The sequence below is a fragment of the Apium graveolens genome, chromosome 8 (assembly GCF_009905375.1).
Source record: "Apium graveolens cultivar Ventura chromosome 8, ASM990537v1, whole genome shotgun sequence".
Classification (NCBI taxonomy): domain Eukaryota; kingdom Viridiplantae; phylum Streptophyta; class Magnoliopsida; order Apiales; family Apiaceae; genus Apium; species Apium graveolens.
Window position 1 is genome coordinate 99,815,908 of NC_133654.1, and position 22,262 is coordinate 99,838,169.

Consider the following 22,262-nt stretch of genomic DNA (forward strand, 5'->3'; position numbering starts at 1 on the left):
GAGTCGATGTTCCCGAGTATATATATATATATATATTTATTTATTTATATATATATATATATATATGGATATAGTTTTTAAAACTATTAATCGAATAAGGTTTATTCGATAACTTTAACTTTATTTTATTATTGAATATTATTTCAAATATTATTCGAAGGCGTATGACTCCTTTACATTATTTATTGAATATTATTTGAATATTCATTTGAGGATGTATGACTCCTTTATTTTATTTAATGAATATTATTTATAATATTCATTTGAGGTATTATGACTCAGCTTATTTTATTTATTGAATATTATTTGAATATTCATTTGAGGATCTATGACTCCGATTATTTGCTGAGATATATTCTTTATTTTATTAAAGAATAAGGTGTCGATAATCAAACTTATTTTTGATTATTCAAATAAAGATATTACTTTCGTATAAGTATATCTTTGATTATTTGCTATTCATTTCAAGTATAAGTTTTAATACTTCTACTTCAATTATTTTATAAAGATTATCTTTTATGGGAATATTATTTAAATAATAATATTCAGACTTTTTCTAAATATTCTGGGGACTGATTTACTTCATTAAATCAGTTTTACTCCAAACACTCTTTAAAGTGTTTTCGAGTCTTTAAAATGATTTTCAAAAGTTAGAGCGGATCCCAAAACTATTTTTATATTTAAGATCTTCCTTTTAAAAAGGGGATTTAAATACTCGCTCAAAACCTGGGGGATCCGGCTCGGTGGTGTGTTTTATATTCGCAACAAGGTTGCTGTCTTGGTAAAAGAGTTTTTGATTACTTACCCAATATTCGGGAAGTAAAATTCTTGGAACAAGTTAATCCATTAACAGGCATCGCCTGGGAAATATCGGTGAGTTTTCCTTTCCAACTAGGTACGACTTCTTGGTGGAGCCGTATCAACAAGTTTCTACTTGGGGAAAGGGGGAAACGAGCTTTACGTTTCAGAGTCATGGATTTCATCTGAACTAGGAGTGGCGTAAGTGGTCGAGTAGCGCCGGCCCAGCCTTATTATATTGGCCCAAATGGCCTGGAAGTTCCGCTAAGGCGGTCCATTCCTTAGGAGTTCAGTGTTCGGTTGACAAGTAAATCCGACAGGTTCTCCTCTACATGTAGAAAATGGTGGGGTTGTACTACTACGACTGATCATCGTAAGTGGTCTTCCTGGCGCGGTAAACTCCCGTAATGAGTTCATCATCCAATTGGATATTTCTGCAACACTACCCAAAGCACTTCGATAGAAAGGCTACGGTTGGGCGATTGTTGAGTGTTGGCAGGGTCAAGTTTTCAAAATAATGTTTGCATCAAATGAAGTATCTCATAACTTCATTTTATTTTGATGATATTTTAAAGGTTGAATCTATTCAAGTATTATCTTGTAGTCTCGTCTATGTGATGAACTTTGGAAACTAATTATAACTTGAATGGTGGTAGTTCAAGTAGTATTTGGAAAATATATAAGTATATTGGAGTATTTTGTAACTTCATCTTTTAAACTTATATCTAGTAAATGATTATCTTATGCATGACAAAGATTTTCAGAAAAATGTTGAGACAAGGTTAGATATATGAGATCACCTTGCAACGATATTTTTATACAGTTATACACTGGGATTCTGTGTGTATTATGCATGGAAGAGGACTTCCAATATTTTGAAAAGTATATATGTATATATATATATATACTGAATATTTTGCGACTTCATCGCATTAAGATATCAACTTGGTTCATTTCTTTTGACCAAGACTTTCATGAGTATTATGAGTAGGCTCATATATTGTAAATCATTATACATATTATTTTGGTGGGCTTGCTGCTCACCCTTGCTTTATTTCTTCATCACACAACAACAGTTAGGAAAGATGGCCAGACTCCAGCAGACCCAGCGCAAGCGCGTGGGAAGCGTCCTGTGTCTTCCCGTTGATGTTGTAGCTGCTATAGCTGCAGAGGTAGATCTATTGTAGATCAGACCATCTACTTTTGAGAATCAATTATGTATAATTATAACTTGTGGCAGATAATGACAATTAACTGTAAATTTATCAAGTAATCATTTTGGGTTGTAATAACTTTTAAATTGTGGATTCAAAGACTTGTACTTATTTAAATTTCATCTCTGAGACTATAACGGGTTGTGATGTGTGTTAGTGTGGGGTCACAGCATAAGGTTATTTATTAATTAAGTGAAGTGATATTGTGGAAAGAAAGACCGTGACGACCCGGATCCCCGACCCCGGATCTGGGGGTGTTACAGAAATGGTATCAGAGCTAAGCGTTATAAACCTCAGAGATGATGGGACGTTAAGATAATAAGTTAACTAAGACAATAAGAACTCTTGCCAAGTTCATAGTCGGACTACCTAACGTAGTACTGACAGTTAAAACCCTTATGGGAACCCTTATAAATATCGTGATAGGAGCGTAGTTCGTTATCGTATATGGTAGCGGGACTCCGAACCCTGAGGTTGAGGAGCAACATCGCGATGATATTTTATTACTAATTGGAGATCGAATTGTGGATCCGATAGAGTGTCCTAATGCAGGACCGGATGATGTTGATATTGAGGATGTAGCGGTTGAGGATGTTGTCCTAGAAGGGATAGTTGTTGAGGAGGATCCCATGGAGGATCCTGACAGGATTGGATAAAGGACCACTGATGAATTGATGACCATGGTTTGGTCGACTACCAGAGGTAGGATTGGCCGGTCACTACCGGAAGTTCGTTCAAGTTGTAAAGATAGTAGCCCCTTTAACGCGGCTTACTCATAAGACTGAGAAGTTCGAATAGGCAGAGAAATGCGAGAGCAGCTTTTAAGAACTGAAGCAAAGGTTGGTGACGTTCCCTATGCTGGCATTGCCGGATGGAAAAGGAGATTTTGTGAAGTGTAGTGACGCTTCGCACAAGGGCTTAGGGTGCGTGCTTATGCAGCACGGTAAGGTAATCACGTACATGTCAAGACAATTAAGGTATTATAAAAATTCGATATCCCCACCCATGAGCTTGGGCTCGTGGCAATAGTTTTTCCCTAAAGATTGGAGGCACTACTTGTATGGAGAGAAGTGCAAGATTTACACAAACCATAGGAGCTCTAGTACCTTTTTACGTAGAAAGAGCTCAACATATGCCAGAGGAGGCAATTAGAGCTAATCAAGAATAATGATTGGGAGATTCTTTATCATTCGGGGAAAGCCAATATGGTGGCTGATGCCCTTAGTAAAAAAGAGAGACTCAAGATGATAATGTCTTTTGGAGAGTTTATAAGAGATTTTGAGAAAATGGAAATAGAAGTGAAGGTAACCGGAGCCGGTACCGAAAAGCTGTTTGAGATTGCAATACAGCCCGAATTATTGGAAGAGAACATATTGTTCCAGAAAAAGTGATGAATGAAGGCAGAGAGCCAACAATTAGATAAAAGATTAATATCGAGAAAGATGATAAGGGAATAATGAGGTATTCCTATAGAACTTGGGTTCCGAAAGTTCAAGAGCGTAAGGATGAGAACTTAGATGAGAGCCATAGTTTGAGGAATAAGATTTAGAGCAAACCCTGAACGTGATAGTCAGGGAGGTCGCCATCAAGATAGAAGGAACCCATAACATGATGAAGTGGAAAATGAGGATTTAAATTATGTAAGATGACCCCAATTATGGGGAGTAGGAAGAAATATTTAGACTAAGGAAACAAAAGTCGAGCGAGATAAGGAGACCCGAGACGGTACTCCTATACGGAAATTCATGAACCTGTCTAAACAGAACTTATATTTTATTCCCAACCACCACCTTGAGGAAACAATGTGGTGTGAAATTCTTTCAGGACCTTTAAGTCGCTAAGCTCTCAGAGTTCCATGGAACAAGCTGACCCAGCCGAGGCAAGAGCCTGGCTAAAGGAAATATAGGAATCATTTGAGATTCTAAATGATTGACGAACCACAAAAGACTGTTTTGTCACTTACCCTCCTAAGAGAGAGACCACCCGCTGGTGAAAGGCCAAGGAAGGCACGGAGCAAGAGATTATAATAAACTGATTTAAGTTCAGTCAATTGTTTTCAGGAAAGTACTTCCCAAGGTTATGGAGATAGTGTAAAAGCTTAAGAGCCAGAATAAAGGCAGACGAGTATGATGAATTATGAATCTAAAGTGTAAAAGTTGTCAAGATTCATTTTGAGGACACGAATCCAGAATGACGGGATGTTGAAATCAATGCTTATATTGTGATTGGTTTGTGAAATAATGATAAGAGAAAGGAAAATAAAAAGAAATTGAAGTGGAAAGGAATATAAAGGCAATAGAGTTTGAGGAATGATAAGGGAGTTGGGTATGAGGAAACCCTAAAGACTCATAGCAATAGAAATAGAAAAGTATGTAATCGTCAGGATGATGATCCACCATGAGTTAAAATTGATGGTTGAAGGCATAAGAGATACATATATTGTACCCCCTTTAAGTTGGGAGTATTCGAGGAAACCTTGAGATAGTTCGAAGGATAAATATTGAGACACGGATAGACTGAGGAGACAAGAAAGTAAGAAATCAGGAAAAATTGGATGAAGGAAGTGACCTTCAAGAATGTGAAGTGTAAGACCGGTGGCTTAATACCCAGGAAGGGAGACGCCAGGTATGAAAGATATCCCAACATTGAGATGACTGTTGAGATAAACAACAAAAGTAAATAAAGATTTATTAAGAAGAAGTTCACGTTGAACACGACCAATATCTTCCAGATCATCCATGTGATCATTACCAAATCAGGAAAGAAAAGCGGATAACCATTTTTATCTTTTGAAGGCCATGTGGATTGACCTTAACTTGAATAAGGATGCTATTGTGAAATTCGGTATAGACTATCGAGGTGGAAATGATTGAATAAGATACCCTAATCAGGGATGTATGACTTTATTTATCCATGGAAGGATTCTTGTACCTTTTTAAAGGTGGAATTAAGGATAGAACATCGGTAACTTAAAACGAATCCTAGGGGAATGCATAAAGGTTGGCATTTCACCCTTGATAGGGATAGTATGAGTTTTGACAGTATGAATTGGAAAGGATTAAGGTAACAATAACCTTTAAGAATTAGTGGAGAAATTTTTCAGATGTATATAGACAATGGTTCTAGTAATAGTGAATGGTATTTTGATATGCCCTGTATCTAGGGAATACAGGAGGAACGATTCAAGGATAACCTTAGAGGTTTTATAAGGAAAAAGGTAATATTCAAAATTCTCAAGAATAGAAATGTTGATAAAGGAAATATGACGTAATTATATTGATGCCAAGTGAGGCACGTGTTAAACCACGAGAAGGTATGGATCGAACCAGTAATGGTCGAAATTGTTCAGGGCAATTAGGACTTAAGATAGAAGATGCTCTAAGTATAATTGAGAGTCAGTCATGACAGTGATTAACCTCTAAAGACTGAGGCAATAACTTATGGAAAAATGGTGATATTTTTTTTCCCATCTGATTTTAAGGAAAACATCTTCACTCAAGCAGTGATCGGAAATAAGGTAGAAAATTTATTTGGAGGTGGTTAAAATGACATTGACTGTAAGGAAATTTTACTATCAGGAAAGGCCAAAGAGGTGGCCGACACTTTAAAGGTAAGTGGATAATTATAGGCGCGTGTGCCAAAAGAATACAGTGATGATGGTTAAAAATGTGAAGGTTGAATTATGGTTTGGAAGACTGACATTCCTTCTGATGACTGTGCAATACCCAACCGTAATAGTAGTTGGTAAATGTTTAATTCGTGTAATCGCCATGAACGGGCTATCTATCTTAGAAGGTCCTATCTTGAGATAAGCCAGGACCATGTTTCAAAAAGGACTAGATGAACCCTTGAGTTAATTCTTCTATTTAGGGCGTATGATTAAGAATGGTATTAACCTGCTATCGTTGCTTTGATTGAAACTCTTCTGCACTTTTATCTGCTTCATGTCATGAAAGTACGTCAGAGTTTGGAGTGTTCTTCATGAATTGTGATTGGTGGTTATGTTAACTCCTTAGGAGAATTAGATACGAGATGTATGGACTCCGTATGGTTAGTTATTAAGACTTCATGGAAAATGAATGACTACAGTAGGTCAGTGGTGGACCATAGTAAGGCAGCAATGATTCTGCGAGTAATGAGCTGATTACAACCGTAAGAGTTGTATTGGAATGGGTGTTGAGATTGAGTACCACTAATCGGGTAGTGGTAGTGTATAAGTTATCATTGATAGACTAATTAAGTAGAGTATCTACCTAGTGAATTATTATTCTTTCTTATCAATAGAGAGTCGTATTATTATACGAGGAAGGTTGCGGTGCAAGCATAGAATTCAAGTAACGATGATGTCTAGAATGAGATCCCAGATTCGATTTTTGATGTCGAGGGAGTTTCAAAGGTAATTGTGTATAAGCTCGAGGAAGAGCATGGGTCCATAGAATGATGGACGGGATAGCGAAAATATTTAGGCACGTGAAATGCGATGCTATAATACTTGATGTTGATATAAATACATATATGTTTTGTTCTTCTATGACAAACCTCTATAGTTCAGAGGTAGATTCCAAGCCAGATATTTTATGGCAATAAATTTTTTTTATGAATATACAATTCTCTTCAATTCGTTCTTTTCTCTTCTTTTCATTTCATGTAAGCTGAGAAGAACAACCCTTCCAGAAAGGGGAGGTATTGCCGAATGACTATCTATCTGTGTGATAGAAGCCTAGTAGGATACCAGCTATTGTTTAATTGCTTGTCAAGTACTAAAGGCTGGCCACCTTCTGTACTAACTATGCGATATAACAAGTGTTCATGATCTTAGTGATCTCTCAATAAATTCCTTTACTTCTATTTGATTGATCAAATTTTGGAAAATAGAAACAACTGAAAAAGGAGTAATAAAATTGTGATAGTATTCGGAATGGGAACACATTCATGATACTAAGGTTGACGTGGTTATTAAAAGGTTAAAGAACGCTAACGAGCAAAAGTATAACCAGTATAATATTAGAAACGGAAGGTGATAGCGATTACGAACTGGAAAAGAATGGGTATTGAGAAGCAAAAGCTATAATGATTAAAGCTATGATGAGAGTCTGTGTAATAGACTTGAAAGAATTTGGAATGATCACTTAATTCGGATTGAGTTATCTTACGACAATAGATCATATGTCATTATCGAGATGTCGCCTTATGAGATCATTGAGGGAAGACAATGTCGATCTCCCTTATGTTAGGATGAAGTTGTAGAGCGCAAGATGCTCGGACCCGCAGTAGTCCAAAGGACCAAGGATATGATAGATCTAATCAGAGGACGGCTGGTAGTAGCCCAAGATGGTCATGATAAGTATGTTGATTTGACACGAAAGGATAAAGAGTATGAAATAGGGGACCTAGTAATGTTATAGGTATCCCTTGGAAAGGATTGATGAGGTTCGGAAAGAAAGGAAAGCTAAGTCTACAATTTGTTGGACCCTTGGATATATTAAGACGTTTGGGAAGTTAGCATATGAGCTAGCCCTAACCCAGAACATGTAGCTAGTCATAACGCGTTTCACGTATCAATGTTAAGGAAGTGTAATTCAGATGCCAGATAAATAGGGGCATATGAGCGCATAGATATGCAACCCGACGTAACCTATATGGAGCAACCAGGAAGGGTTATAGAGTGAAAAGGAACGAGTGCTTAGGAGAAGGGTTATCAAACTAGTAAGAGTTTGATGGTAGAACCACAATGTGGGAAAATTTACTCGAGAGTTAGAAAGTGCAATGCTAAGAGAGTATCCCTATTTACTTTCTATCTGATTCCGGGACGGAATCCTTTTAAGGAGGGGAGACTGTAATAACCCCAATTTTTGGGAAATTTTTGAAACCCTTATGAATAGTGTTTTTGCTGAATGAGAAAACTTTTCATGCCACACTATGTAGGGGTTCTGATATGGATATTCTGAGATTTTATTAGTACTTTATATGGGATATAAGTGTATGTAAAGATCGTCAGAATCCAAATCCGAACACTTTGATTTTTCCCGGAAATACACTAGATACGGAAAGATTTGAGAAAAAGGTAACAGGATAAAAAGGATTTAAATAAAAGGATTATAGGAGAGGATCATAAAAGGAATATAATATATTGAGAAAGGTTAAGGGAACCTAAGTAATAAGATCCCGGGTATGATCCCTCAAACGATAAACGAAAACGAAAGTTAAGCAAACCGTATAACAGATCAGTGGTCATTAGGCAAACGATTAGGAAGTTAATCAAAGGGATTAGTGGGAATGATGTCATCCAACCAATAGAAAGAGGACAAGGAAGGGAGGATGACATCATGAGGATGACACAAGCATGACATGGGGAGGAAGGAGATGTGGTGACTTTTTAACCACACAAAACCAAGGGCAACTAGGTAATTCACTAAAGCAAACAACAAAAATCAACCAACCAAGCAAATCATTTCATTTCACCAAGCAAAACACAAAAATATCTCTTCTTCTTCTTCAAGCTCTCGGGTTTTTTCTTAAAAAATGAAAGTCCAAGCTCCTCCACTTACTATTTAGCAAGGTAATTATCTAAGCTTCCCCATGGATAGTTACATACTTCCTATAAGTTTAAGCTTCTAATTCCAAGCCAATCTTTTTCTATAAATCATGAAAGAAGATGGTGAATAGTGTTTTCAAGAACTAAAATTTGTGTTCTTGAAGTTTTGTTTAGATTAAGCTTGGATAAGGGCTTTAAAGGTGATTCCAAGCCATTCTCTTGATTCTCCACTCTCCAAGGAAGGTATAAACTACAAACCCTAGCTTTAGTTTTGAGTAATTAGGATTGAATGTGTTTGATATAGCATATGTGAAGCATGATGCTTGATTGGTTGAAGTTTAGTTGAGTTTGTAGAGATTAGTTGGTTTTGTTGCATTGTTGGAGTTGTAAATCTTGGTAATTAGTTAAAGAACCTAAGTAAAGCTTTTAGTTCATGTGAGGAATAAGTATAAATGGTTAATGTGGATTTGTTGGGGCTGTTATGATGTGGTTTGGAGGGATATTGGTTGTATGATTGATTTGGGGTTGATTTGTGGTTGGTATTGAATGGTTTAAAATTGGGAAAACGCGTAAACATAGCCGTCGTAACGTCCAATTTTTTTTAGACTGTTTTTGTGCATAACATTAGGACCCGAGAACCCCCTGCTAGATATTGACCACTGCCATGATTAGATAGCTCATGTTACGAGCTTCGTTTTGATATGTAGTTCGCTCGATTCCGATGCACGGTTTAGGAGAAACGACCATTTCAAGTAACGGCGTTTCGCGAACGAAACTTTTTCCCTCGCCTTACTTTGAAACATAGATTAAAGACCAAAAAGGGTTAATTAATGTATGAAACATTTATGGTAAGTGTGTTAGGCAGTTGGTAAGACACTCGCGAAGGAATCGCTTTAAAACTCGTAAAGGTTAAATTATTAAAAATGGTGGAGCCGAGGGTACCCGAGTGGCTTAAGCGAATCAGTGAGCGCAAAACAAGCGTTAGAGTCTAAGTTAGTTAAAGTATAGATTTACAAGTGATTTTGGTTTAATTCCAACTTACTTGTTGTTTATAGGTTACCAGACTCGTCCCGAGCCATTCGTAACCCCAGTCGCTCAGGCAAGTTTTCTACCCGTTATACTGTTGTTGTGATGTAAATATATGTATATGCATTATCTTGTGATATTGCATGATTGTTATTAGCAAATTTTGCGATATATTGGAGCATGCTAATATGGTATATATGCATGTCTGTTTCGTAATCTGGTTATCTATCTGTTGATTTCAATGCTTATAGTTGCATAATACCTATGCTAGAAATAAGCAAGTAGTTGCGTATACCCTTAGTATAGGGTATAAAAGGTGAACATATTTCTAAACCGGGAGTCGATGTTCTCGAGTATATATATATATATATATATATATATATATATATTTATATATATATATATGGATATAGTTTTTAAAACTATTAATCGAATAAGGTTTATTCGATAACTTTAATTTTATTTTATTATTGAATATTATTTCAAATATTATTCGAAGGCGTATGACTCCTTTACATTATTTATTGAATATTATTTGAATATTCATTTGAGGATGTATGACTCCTTTATTTTATTTAATGAATATTATTTATAATATTCATTCGAGGTATTATGACTCAGCTTATTTTATTTATTGAATATTATTTGAATATTCATTTGAGGATCTATGACTCCGATTATTTGCTGAGATATATTCTTTATTTTATTAAAGAATAAGGTGTCGATAATCAAACTTATTTTTGATTATTCAAATAAAGATATTACTTTCGTATAAGTATATCTTTGATTATTTGCTATTCATTTCAAGTATAAGTTTTAATACTTCTACTTCAATTATTTTATAAAGATTATCTTTTATGGGAATATTATTTAAATAATAATATTCAGACTTTTTCTAAATATTCTGGGGACTGATTTACTTCATTAAATCAGTTTTACTCCAAACACTCTTTAAAGTGTTTTCGAGTCTTTAAAATGATTTTCAAAAGTTAGAGCGGATCCCAAAACTATTTTTATATTTAAGATCTTCCTTTTAAAAAGGGGATTTAAATACTCGCTCAAAACCTGGGGGATCCGGCTCGGTGGTGTGTTTTATATTCGCAACAAGGTTGCTGTCTTGGTAAAAGAGTTTTTGATTACTTACCCAATATTCGGGAAGTAAAATTCTTGGAACAAGTTAATCCATTAACAGGCATCGCCTGGGAAATATCGGTGAGTTTTCCTTTCCAACTAGGTACGACTTCTTGGTGGAGCCGTATCAACAAGTTTCTACTTGGGGAAAGGGGGAAACGAGCTTTACGTTTCAGAGTCATGGATTTCATCTGAACTAGGAGTGGCGTAAGTGGTCGAGTAGCGCCGGCCCAGCCTTATTATATTGGCCCAAATGGCCTGGAAGTTCCGCTAAGGCGGTCCATTCCTTAGGAGTTCAGTGTTCGGTTGACAAGTAAATCCGACAGGTTCTCCTCTACATGTAGAAAATGGTGGGGTTGTACTACTACGACTGATCATCGTAAGTGGTCTTCCTGGCGCGGTAAACTCCCGTAATGAGTTCATCATCCAATTGGATATTTCTGCAACACTACCCAAAGCACTTCGATAGAAAGGCTACGGTTGGGCGATTGTTGAGTGTTGGCAGGGTCAAGTTTTCAAAATAATGTTTGCATCAAATGAAGTATCTCATAACTTCATTTTATTTTGATGATATTTTAAAGGTTGAATCTATTCAAGTATTATCTTGTAGTCTCGTCTATGTGATGAACTTTGGAAACTAATTATAACTTGAATGGTGGTAGTTCAAGTAGTATTTGGAAAAGATATAAGTATATTGGAGTATTTTGTAACTTCATCTTTTAAACTTATATCTAGTAAATGATTATCTTATGCATGACAAAGATTTTCAGAAAAACGTTGAGACAAGGTTAGATATATGAGATCACCTTGCAACGATATTTTTATACAGTTATACACTGGGATTCTGTGTGTATTATGCATGGAAGAGGACTTCCAATATTTTGAAAAGTATATATGTATATATATATATATATACTGAATATTTTGCGACTTCATCGCATTAAGATATCAACTTGGTTCATTTCTTTTGACCAAGACTTTCATGAGTATTATGAGTAGGCTCATATATTGTAAATCATTATACATATTATTTTGGTGGGCTTGCTGCTCACCCTTGCTTTATTTCTTCATCACACAACAACAGTTAGGAAAGATGGCCAGACTCCAGCAGACCCAGCGCAAGCGCGTGGGAAGCGTCCTGTGTCTTCCCGTTGATGTTGTAGCTGCTATAGCTGCAGAGGTAGATCTATTGTAGATCAGACCATCTACTTTTGAGAATCAATTATGTATAATTATAACTTGTGGCAGATAATGGCAATTAACTGTAAATTTATCAAGTAATCATTTTGGGTTGTAATAACTTTTAAATTGTGGATTCAAAGACTTGTACTTATTTAAATTTCATCTCTGAGACTATAACGGGTTGTGGTGTGTGTTAGTGTGGGGTCACAGCATAAGGTTATTTATTAATTAAGTGAAGTGATATTGTGGAAAGAAAGACCGTGACGACCCGGATCCCCGACCCCGGATCTGGGGCTGTTACATCCAACGTATCTTGGGCTCAGTTTTCCTTTCTTTCCAAATCTTGTTAATCCCTTCCACGATGATACTTTTAGTAATACCAAATTCCCTTCTTCGAATTCCATGTCTTTCCTTGATTGATCTGCATATTTCCTTTGACGGTCTTGTGTTGCTATCAATCTCTTCTGGATAACTTCAACAACTTCCTTTGTCTGCTGCACTAATTTAGGTCCAAGTATTTTGCGTTCTCCTACCTCTTCCCAATAAACTGGAGATCTGCATTTGCATCTATAAAGAGCTTCATAGGGTGGCATCCTAATACTGGCGTGATAACTGTTGTTGTAAGCAAATTCTATGAGGGGTAAATGCCCGTCCCAACTTCCTTTGAAATCAATAGCACAGACACGTAACATGTCTTTAATTGTCTGGATCATTCTCTCACTCTGGTCGTCCATCTGTGGATAGTAAGCCGTACTCATATTCAATCTCGTTCCCAAACATTCTTGAAAACTCTTCCAAAATCTTGAATTAAATCTTGGATCTTGATCAGATACGATGGATACAGGAACTCCATGACGAACTACAATTTCTTTCAAGTATATATGGACCAACTTATCAAGTGAAAATCTTTCATTTATAGGCAGAAAATGAGCTGACTTGGTTAGTCTATCCACTATAACCCAAATGGCATCATGATTAGCTTTTGTCCTTAGTAATCCAACTATGAAATACATGGCAACATGCTCCCACTTCCACTCTGGAATCTCCAATGGCTGTAGCAATTCAATTGGTCTCTGATGCTCTGCTTTAACTCTCTGACATGTATAACATCTGCTAACCCATTCCACAATTTCCCTCTTCATATCTGGCCACCAATAATTTTCCTTTAAATCTCTGTACATCTTGGTACCCCCTGGATGGATTGAATACCTTGAATTATGAGCTTCTTGTAAAATTTCATTCTTCAACTCCATTACTGGTGGAATCCAAATTTTAGAAGAAAACCTAAGAATACCTTGATCGTCCTTTTGCGTACACAATTCTTCACCTACCAAACGATTTATATCCTTATCCATTACCTCTTCTTGACACTTCCTTATCTTCTCTAACAACTCCGGCTGGAAAGTCATACAATACACTTTTGCTTCGTCAGGCTTGCAAATTCTAATTTCCAATTCCAATTTCTGAAATTCCTTATATATCTCCTCAGGTACCGATAGTACATTTAATTTTTCTTTTCGACTCAACGCGTCCGCTACAACGTTTGCTTTACCGGGATGATAATTAATCGTGCAGTCATAATCCTTGATCAATTCCAACCATCTCCTTTGTCTCATATTAAACTCCTTCTGTATGAATATGTATTTCAAACTTTTATGATCCGTGTAAATCTCGCATTTTTCTCCATATAGATAATGTCTCCAAATTTTCAAAGCGAAAACTATGGCTGCTAGCTTGATAAGTGGCATTTTATACCACTTAGAACGTCTTAAAATGGCTTAAATTGGTGTCATGAAATCAAGTATTTTGTGTATTTGATGCGTTTTTCTAGTGTTTATGCATTTCAGGGTATTAGTTGCATTTCGGAGGAGGAATCATCAAGAATAAGCCTTGGCATGTGTTCACCATTGCGAGAGGAAAAGAACGGGCAGATTACGGCGAAGAAACGGAGCAAACCTGGAATTTTTCCAGTAGGGTCCTGCACGCCCGCGCAGCAATGCTGAGCGGCCGCGCAGCAGCCTTGCGCGCCCGCGCAGAAATGCTGAGCGGTCGCGCAGGGTCGGGGAAAAAGCTGAATTATTTTAGACTTCTACTTCTGTTTGGCTTCCAACTTCTATGTAATCTGAGTTTTATGGGACTATTATATAAGTAGATTTGAGACGTTTTCATAGAGAATATGAAGGAGATTATATTTTAGATTGTGTTTTGCGCAAGAAGCGAAGGAGATAAGGAAGAAGACCGATTTAGCACACCGCAACGAAGAGGAAGCATATTTTCTTGTGATTCTTGTTTCGTTGTAACGTTGGATGCTAGTTTTCTTGCTTTGACTTATTTACTCTTGTGATGTACTCTGTTTTAGTATAATTAGTTTAGTTATTATTTTCTTGTGTTGTTTATCATGATTTCATATGAACCCATGATGGCGATAAGTTCTATTATGGGCTAATCGTGATCATGGGGTTGCAACGGATTTATTATGGAATTCTTTAGTTAATTGTTTAATACTTTAGTGTGTGATGATTACATGATATCTAGTATTGGTTGTGCGTATTCGTCTTATGTGCGTCGCGAACATATAAGATAGGGTGTTAATCTCTTGTGAAGCGACGGTGGATCTTGAGATTTAGAACTTGCCATGCTAGCATAGGTTCATGTACGTTGTGCATGATTAGTGGGTAACTCTAACAGTTTTATTTGCCCTATGTAATCAAAAGGAATAACTTGTGCTTAAATCGTTATGTTGTCAATTTCTGTAGACATATAGGAACTCAACATGATTGATGACTATTCAACTTCTATCTTAATTGTGGATGTTTGGTAGAATGGTATTAGTACAATAAAAGTTGGCTCTTATCAGTTCCGTGTTATTCGATTAATATCATCACTGTCACATGCTAAAGGTAATAACAATGGCTATAGAAGGAATTAATAATGAAGTTGTGATCTCATGAGTGTTTTATTATTGATAAATTGAAGTGTTAGTTAAGTGGTTAATTAAGTAGTTAATTATAGTTAATATTTAATCAACAATTTTAAGTGTTATCTTAACATTGAGAAGTAGTCATACATTGGTTAGTGAGTTTAATTAGACAATAACTTAGTCTGAGTCTCTGAGGGAACGAACTAGAAAGTATTCTATATTACTTGCGAACGCGTATACTTGCGTGAATATTAGTGCATGTTTTCGCCCTAACAAGTTTTTGGCGCCGCTGCCGGGGACTCGGCGTATTTGTTTAGTTTATGTACTTACCATCATTGGTCATTAGGACTCAGTGATTAGGACGTAGTAGTTACTTACTCTTTTCGGTTGTGTTTCAGGTACTTTAGCCAGCGTTTATGCAAACTCGTTCTCGTGCTCGCAAGAGGACCTTAGATACAGCTGAGGAGAAAGACGAAGTTCTTGATACTCCGGAGAAGTTAGATTTTGAGGATTCGGATTCAGGAACTGAGCAGAAAGAACCAGTAAACATGGGAGATCGTATTGTTCAAGCTGATCCAGCTCTTATGGATTTTTCTCGGCCTAAAATTGATGATATTCAGTCAAGCATCCTTCATCCGGCTATTCAAGCTAACACCTTTGAAATCAAGCCGAGCACTATTCAGATGGTGCAGAATTCTGTTTCTTTTGGAGGAGCGGCAACTGAAGACCCCAACATGCACATAAGGAATTTTGTCGAGATCTGCAGCACTTTTAAGTATAATGGCGTGACTGATGAGGCTATCAAGTTGAGGCTTTTCCCATTCTCACTGAGGGATAAGGCTAAAGACTGGTTACATTCTGAACCAGCTGGGTCCATCACTACGTGGCAAGATCTTGCGCAAAAGTTTCTGGTGAAGTTTTATCCAATGGCAAGGACTGCTGCTATGAGGAGTGCTCTTACTCAGTTTGCGCAGCAACCTACAGAATCTATGTGCGAGGCTTGGGAACGCTACAAGGAAATGTTGAGAAAATGTCCACATCATGGAATGCCGGATTGGATGGTAATTACTGGTTTTTATAATGGTTTGGGGGCCCAATCTCGGCCCATGCTTGATGCAGCAGCTGGAGGCGCCTTATGGGCTAAAAGCTATACTGAGGTGTATAATCTTATCGAGACGATGGCTGCAAATGAGCATCAAAACCCAACTCAGAGGATGACGTCAGGCAAGGTAGCAGGTATTCGGGAAGTTGATGCAGCCACCGCTATTGCAGCCCAGCTCCAAGCGCTATCAATGAAGGTTGATTCTTTGGCTACGTATGGAGTTAATCAAATAGCTATGGTTTGTGAGCTTTGTGCAGGTTCTCATGCTACGGATCAGTGTTCTCTTGTCAACGAATCTGTTCAGTATGTGAATAATTATCAGCGACAACAGCAGCCTGTGCCAGCGACCTATCATCCTAACAACAGAAATCATCCAAATTTCAGCTGGGGAAATAATCAGAATGCTATTCAGCCACCATATCAGCAAGGAGTGAGTAAACAGTTTAACCCACCTGGATTCCAGCAACCACAGCAGTATGCTACAAGGCAATCATATCCTCAACAGGGAAGTGCAGCTGCACCTACTAGTGCTGATTTTGAGGAACTTAAGCTGTTGTGCAAGAGTCAGGCGGTTTCTATCAAGACCTTGGAAAATCAAATCGGTCAATTAGCCAATGCAGTGCTCAATCGTCAACCTGGCACTCTTCCCAGTGACACGGAAGTACCAGGCAGGAAGGAAGCTAAAGAGCAAGTCAAGGCTATTACCTTAAGGTCTGGAAAAGTAGCTGATACTGAAAAGGCAAAAGAAGTCGAAGCTGAAGTTAGAGATGAAGAATCTAAGCAAAAGGAGAAAGTGGTGGAACCAAAGAAGACTACTGTTGAACACACTCTGCCTGAGGCTAATACAGGGGAGAAACAGCTCTATCCTCCACCACCTTTTCCTAAGAGATTGCAGCAACAAAAGCTGGATAGACAGTTCGGGAAGTTTTTGGAGGTGTTCAAGAAACTTCACATCAATATACCTTTCGCTGAGGCGCTGGAACAAATGCCTAGTTATGCGAAGTTTATGAAGACTATTCTTTCAAGGAAGGTGAAACTGGATGACCTTGAAACCGTTGCTCTCACGGAAGAATGCAGCGCTGTTCTGCAGCAAAAGTTACCACCAAAACTGAAAGATCCAGGAAGCTTCACCATTCCTTGCACCATTGGCAATCTAACTTTTGACAAGTGCCTTTGTGATTTGGGAGCAAGCATTAATCTGATGCCGTTGTCGATCTTTAAAAAGCTGGATCTGCCTGATCCAAAACCCACATACATGTCGCTACAATTGGCGGACCGTTCCATTACTTACCCAAGGGGCATAGTTGAGGATGTGCTCGTCAAGGTGGATAAGCTCTTCTTTCCTGCTGATTTTGTTATTCTGGATTTTGAGGAAGATAAGAAGATTCCCATAATCTTGGGGAGGCCTTTCTTGGCTACTGGCCGTACCTTGATAGATGTGCAAAAAGGGGAACTTACTATGCGGGTCCAAGATCAGGATGTGACCTTCAACGTATTCAAGGCAATGAAATTCCCTACAGAAGATGAGGAGTGCTTAAAAGTAGATGTGATTGATTCTGCGGTTACTTCGGAACTCGATCACATGCTAATGTCTGATGCATTGGAAAAGGCCTTAGTGGGGGATTTTGACAGCGATGATGAAGATAGCAACGAGCAATTACAATATCTGAACGCTTCTCCAAGGAAGCGAAAGCTCGACATACCATTTGAATCTCTTGGTACTTCTGACCTTAAGAATGCTGAAGGGAAGCTCAAACCATCAATAGAGGAAGCACCTACCTTGGAGCTCAAACCATTACCTGAACACTTGAGGTATGCTTTTTTAGGTGATTCATCTACGTTACCTGTTATTATTTCAGCTGACCTTTCAGGTAGTGAGGAAGACAAGCTCTTAAGGATTTTGAGAGAATTCAAATCGGCTATAGGATGGACCATAGCAGACATCAAGGGGATAAGTCCTTCATATTGTATGCATAAAATTCTGTTAGAGGAAGGTAGTAAGCCAACTGTGGAACAGCAGAGAATACTGAACCCGATCATGAAGGAGGTGGTGAAGAAAGAAATTCTGAAATGGCTAGATGCATGCATCATTTATCCTATTTCTGACAGCTCGTGGGTGAGCCCCGTGCAATGTGTACCTAAGAAAGGAGGTATCACTGTGGTCGCAAATCAAAAGAATGAGCTCATCCCTACTCGAACAGTTACAGGATGGAGAGTATGCATGGATTATAGAAAATTGAACAAAGCCACAAGGAAGGATCACTTCCCTCTCCCATTCATTGATCAAATGCATGACAGATTGGCGGGACATGAGTATTTTTGTCTTCTGGATGGTTATTCCGGGTATAATCAGATTTGTATTGCACCAGAGGATCAGGAAAAGACTACCTTCACTTGTCCATTTGGCACATTTGCTTTTCGTAGAGTTTCGTTTGGGTTATGTGGTGCCCCGGCCACCTTTCAGAGATGTATGATGGCTATATTCTCTGACATGATTGGAAATAACGTCGAAGTGTTCATGGATGACTTCTCCGTCTTTGGACACTCATATGATGAATGTTTGAATATTCTGCGCGCCGTACTCAAAAGATGCGTGAAAACTAATTTGGTGCTTAATTGGGAGAAATGTCATTTTATGGTGCGTGAAGGCATTATCCTTGGGCATAAGGTCTCTAGCAAAGGTCTGGAGGTGGACAAGGCCAAGGTGGGAAGTCATTGAAAATCTTCCCCCACCTAATTCGGTGAAAGGAATCCGTAGTTTTCTCGGTCATGCGGGTTTTTATCGGCGATTCATCAAGGACTTTTCAAAGATATCTAAGCCGTTGTGCAATTTACTTGAGAAAGATGTGCCTTTCAAATTTGATGATGAATGTTTGGCAGCATTCGAGACTCTCAAGGAGAATTTGATCACGGCACCAGTTATTACAGCACCAGATTGGACAGAACCATTTGAGATGATGTGTGATGCGAGTGACTATGCGGTAGGTGCAGTTCTGGGACAGCGCAAGAAAAATCTCTTCCATGTGGTCTACTATGCGAGTAAGACTTTAAATGGGGCCCAATTGAACTACACCACTACTGAGAAGGAGCTTTTGGCTATAGTCTTTGGCTTTGAGAAATTTCGATCTTATCTGCTTGGTACGAAAGTAACAGTATTCACTGATCATGCAGCTATTCGCTATCTGGTTTCTACGAAGGATTCGAAGCCGAGACTCATTTATTGGGTGCTTTTACTTCAGGAATTTGAGTTAGAGATCAAAGATAGAAAAGGTACCGAGAATCAAGTAGCTGACCATCTCTCTAGGTTGGAGAATCCCGATTCTACTTCACAAGATAGGACGTTAATCAATGAATCTTTTCCGGATGAGCAGTTGTTTGCAATTCAGGAGGAAGAACCATAGTTTGCAGATATTGTAAACTATCTTGTCAGCAATATAATGCCGCTTAATTTGACATCCGCTCAAAAGAAGAAGTTTCTGCATGAGGTGAAGTGGTATATGTGGGATGAACCATATTTGTTTAGACAGGGAGCTGATCAGATCATCAGGAGATGTATCCCGTTCTGTGAGACGGAGGGGATATTACGAGACTGCCATTCCACGGTTTATGGTGGACACTATGGAGGTGAGAAGACGGCAGCTCGTATTCTGCAAGCAGGTTTTTTCTGGCCTACTTTGTTCAAGGATGCTCATCAGTTTGTTTTAAGGTGTGATCGTTGCCAAAGAGTGGGAAATTTGTCAAGGAAGGATGAGATGCCATTAAATGTGATGCTTGAAGTCGAGGTCTTTGATGTATGGGGAATCGATTTCATGGGGCCTTTTATCTCATCTTGCAATAATCAGTACATCTTGCTGGCAGTCGATTATGTCTCAAAATGGGTCAAAGTTAAAGCTTTACCGATAAATGATGCAAAGGTAGTACTAAATTTTCTTCATAAGCAAATTTTCACAAGGTTTGGAGCGCCTCGGGTAATCATAAGTGATGAAGGATCGCATTTCTGCAACCGTAAGTTCACTTCTATGATGCAGCGTTATAATGTGAATCATCGAGTAGCTACTGCCTATCATCCGCAAACAAATGGTCAAGCGGAAGTGTCTAACAGAGAGATAAAGCGCATTCTAGAGAAGGTTGTTTGTCCGTCAAGGAAGGATTGGTCTTTAAAGCTCGATGAACCTGTTTGGGCTTACAGAACAGCATACAAAACTCCACTTGGGATGTCACCGTTTCAGTTGGTGTACGGTAAGGGATGTCATCTACCGGCGGAGCTTGAGCATAAGGCCTACTGGGCATTGAAGAAATTGAACCTTGATAGGGATAAATAAGTCCTGATTTTATAATTAATGGGCTGATAGGCCCAATAATAAGATGTATAATATTCAGACCAGAAAGGTTAAGCCTGATGGACCAGATCAGGCCTGGTGGAATAAAAAAGGCCCAAAAGCCCTGATTATTAATTAATTTCGTAATTAATTAATAAGGGAAAAATCAGCTATTGAGAAGAGTCCCGATAAGGATATAAATCCTTATAGATTAGCCTCAAGGGGACCTAAAAGGATAAGGAATCAGCTTCCTACTTCCTAGGACTCCTAAGTCTATCCTAATTCAGAGGCTTGTCCACCAAGTCTCCTATACCAAGTCCAATTCAAGGACTCCCACATCTATATAAGGGGCCTCACCCCACAAATCAGAACTACGTTTTTTTGCTTGATTCTCTAATTCACAGAGATACGTAGGCATCGTAAAGGCAGATTGAGTCACGAAACACGAGAGCAGCCATTAAAGGCCTTGAGCTCCCGAATCTTAGTAATAAATACAGCAAATAATAACCTTAGTTTTTTATCCGTAACATTTGGCGCCGTCTGTGGGAATCACAACAACAACCATGGCGAGAACACGGAGAACAATTGGAGCTCTAGAGAAAGGAACACCATTAGAGACAACCCAGGTGATTTCGTCAACCGTGGAGGTTCCTCCCCATTCAACTTATGCATCTACTCAGGAGGAAGCCCAGACAGGGGCAACTCAACCCCAGCTACAAGGGACAACTCCCCTGATTCAAGGTTGGAGGAAGCGGATATGCTGGGCGAAGCGAAGCACGAGGGCGGTCGCCCCCCTATATACGAGGTTTGGATCCTATCCCTGAGGATCGGGAATTTTCTGGTCCATACACTGAGAGAGACTCCGAATCTTCGGATGATGAAGTGGCCCCGAGAAGGAGGCGTCCTGGAAAAGAGCCAATGGCCGATGGAAGGCAACGCCCCCAAAGCACCCCAGGAGCGAATCCCCAAGAAGTGCAGGAAAGGATCAGGGCTCATGAGGCTGAAATCCAAAGGCTGAGGCGTGATTTGGAGGCTCACCAAGCCACCAGACCCCACATACCTCCTAGGGGGAGAAATCCTCCTCCTATCATAGACCTGGATGGTCCGGTAAGAAGAAGGGCTGCTGTCCCAAGAACTGATCCAAGCAATCTCCTTCCCCTTGGAGATCCTGATGATCCAACTCAACCCTTCACAGAAGAGATAATGAATGCCCATATCTCAAGGAAATTCAAGATGCCCACTATCAAAGCCTATGATGGCACGGGAGACCCCGCTAATCATGTTAGGACATTCTCTAATGCACTGCTGCTGCAACCCGTGAATGATCCTATAAAATGTCGGGCCTTCCCTCAAACCCTGTCGGGTATGGCTCAAAGATGGTACAGTCGCCTACCCCCAAATTCTATTGGATCGTTCAGAGAATTAAGTCAGGCTTTTATTAAGCAATTCATCAGTGGAAGAGTCCATGAGAAAAGTTCAGCATCTCTTATGAGTCTTGTGCAGGGAGCTAAGGAATCCTTAAGAGATTACCTGAATCGTTTTACAAAGGAGGCTTTAAAAGTCCCAGACCTTGATGATAAGGTAGCCATGATAGCACTGCAACAAGGAACTAGGGATGAGTTTTTCAAGATGTCTTTGGCCAAACGACCCCCTGAGAGCATGTTGCAGCTCCAAGAGAGGGCAGGGAAGTATATCAAGGTTGAAGAAAGTATGAGGAAGACCGTAGTAAGTAATGAGCCCACTGGAGGCAAGAAACGAAAAACTGATTTGGAGTATATCGCTAAGGATAAATATCCTAGAACCGAACAAAACCCTGATTCAACCCCCAAGAAGGGAGGACCTGGGCAAAAGTTCACTGAATACGCTAAGCTGAATGCTCCCAGAAGTCAGATTTTGATGGAGATTGAGAAAGACAGAGATATTCGCTGGCCTAAGCCCTCCAAGGCTGATCCGCCAAGCTAGATAAGGGCAAGTATTGCAGGTTTCACAAAGATGTTGGCCATGACACCGATGAGTGTAGGCAATTGAAAGATGA

The 22,262-nt window shown here is 38.8% G+C and overlaps 1 non-coding gene across 1 annotated transcript; it reads right to left on the reverse strand.

Annotated features, from left to right (window-relative positions):
- Window positions 1-15,747: 15,747 nt before the first annotated feature.
- On the reverse strand, window positions 15,748-15,854 carry LOC141681525 (small nucleolar RNA R71). The gene has a single exon (XR_012558954.1). It is a non-coding gene; the product is annotated as a small nucleolar RNA R71 (small nucleolar RNA).
- Between the last annotated feature and the right edge of the window lie 6,408 nt (window positions 15,855-22,262).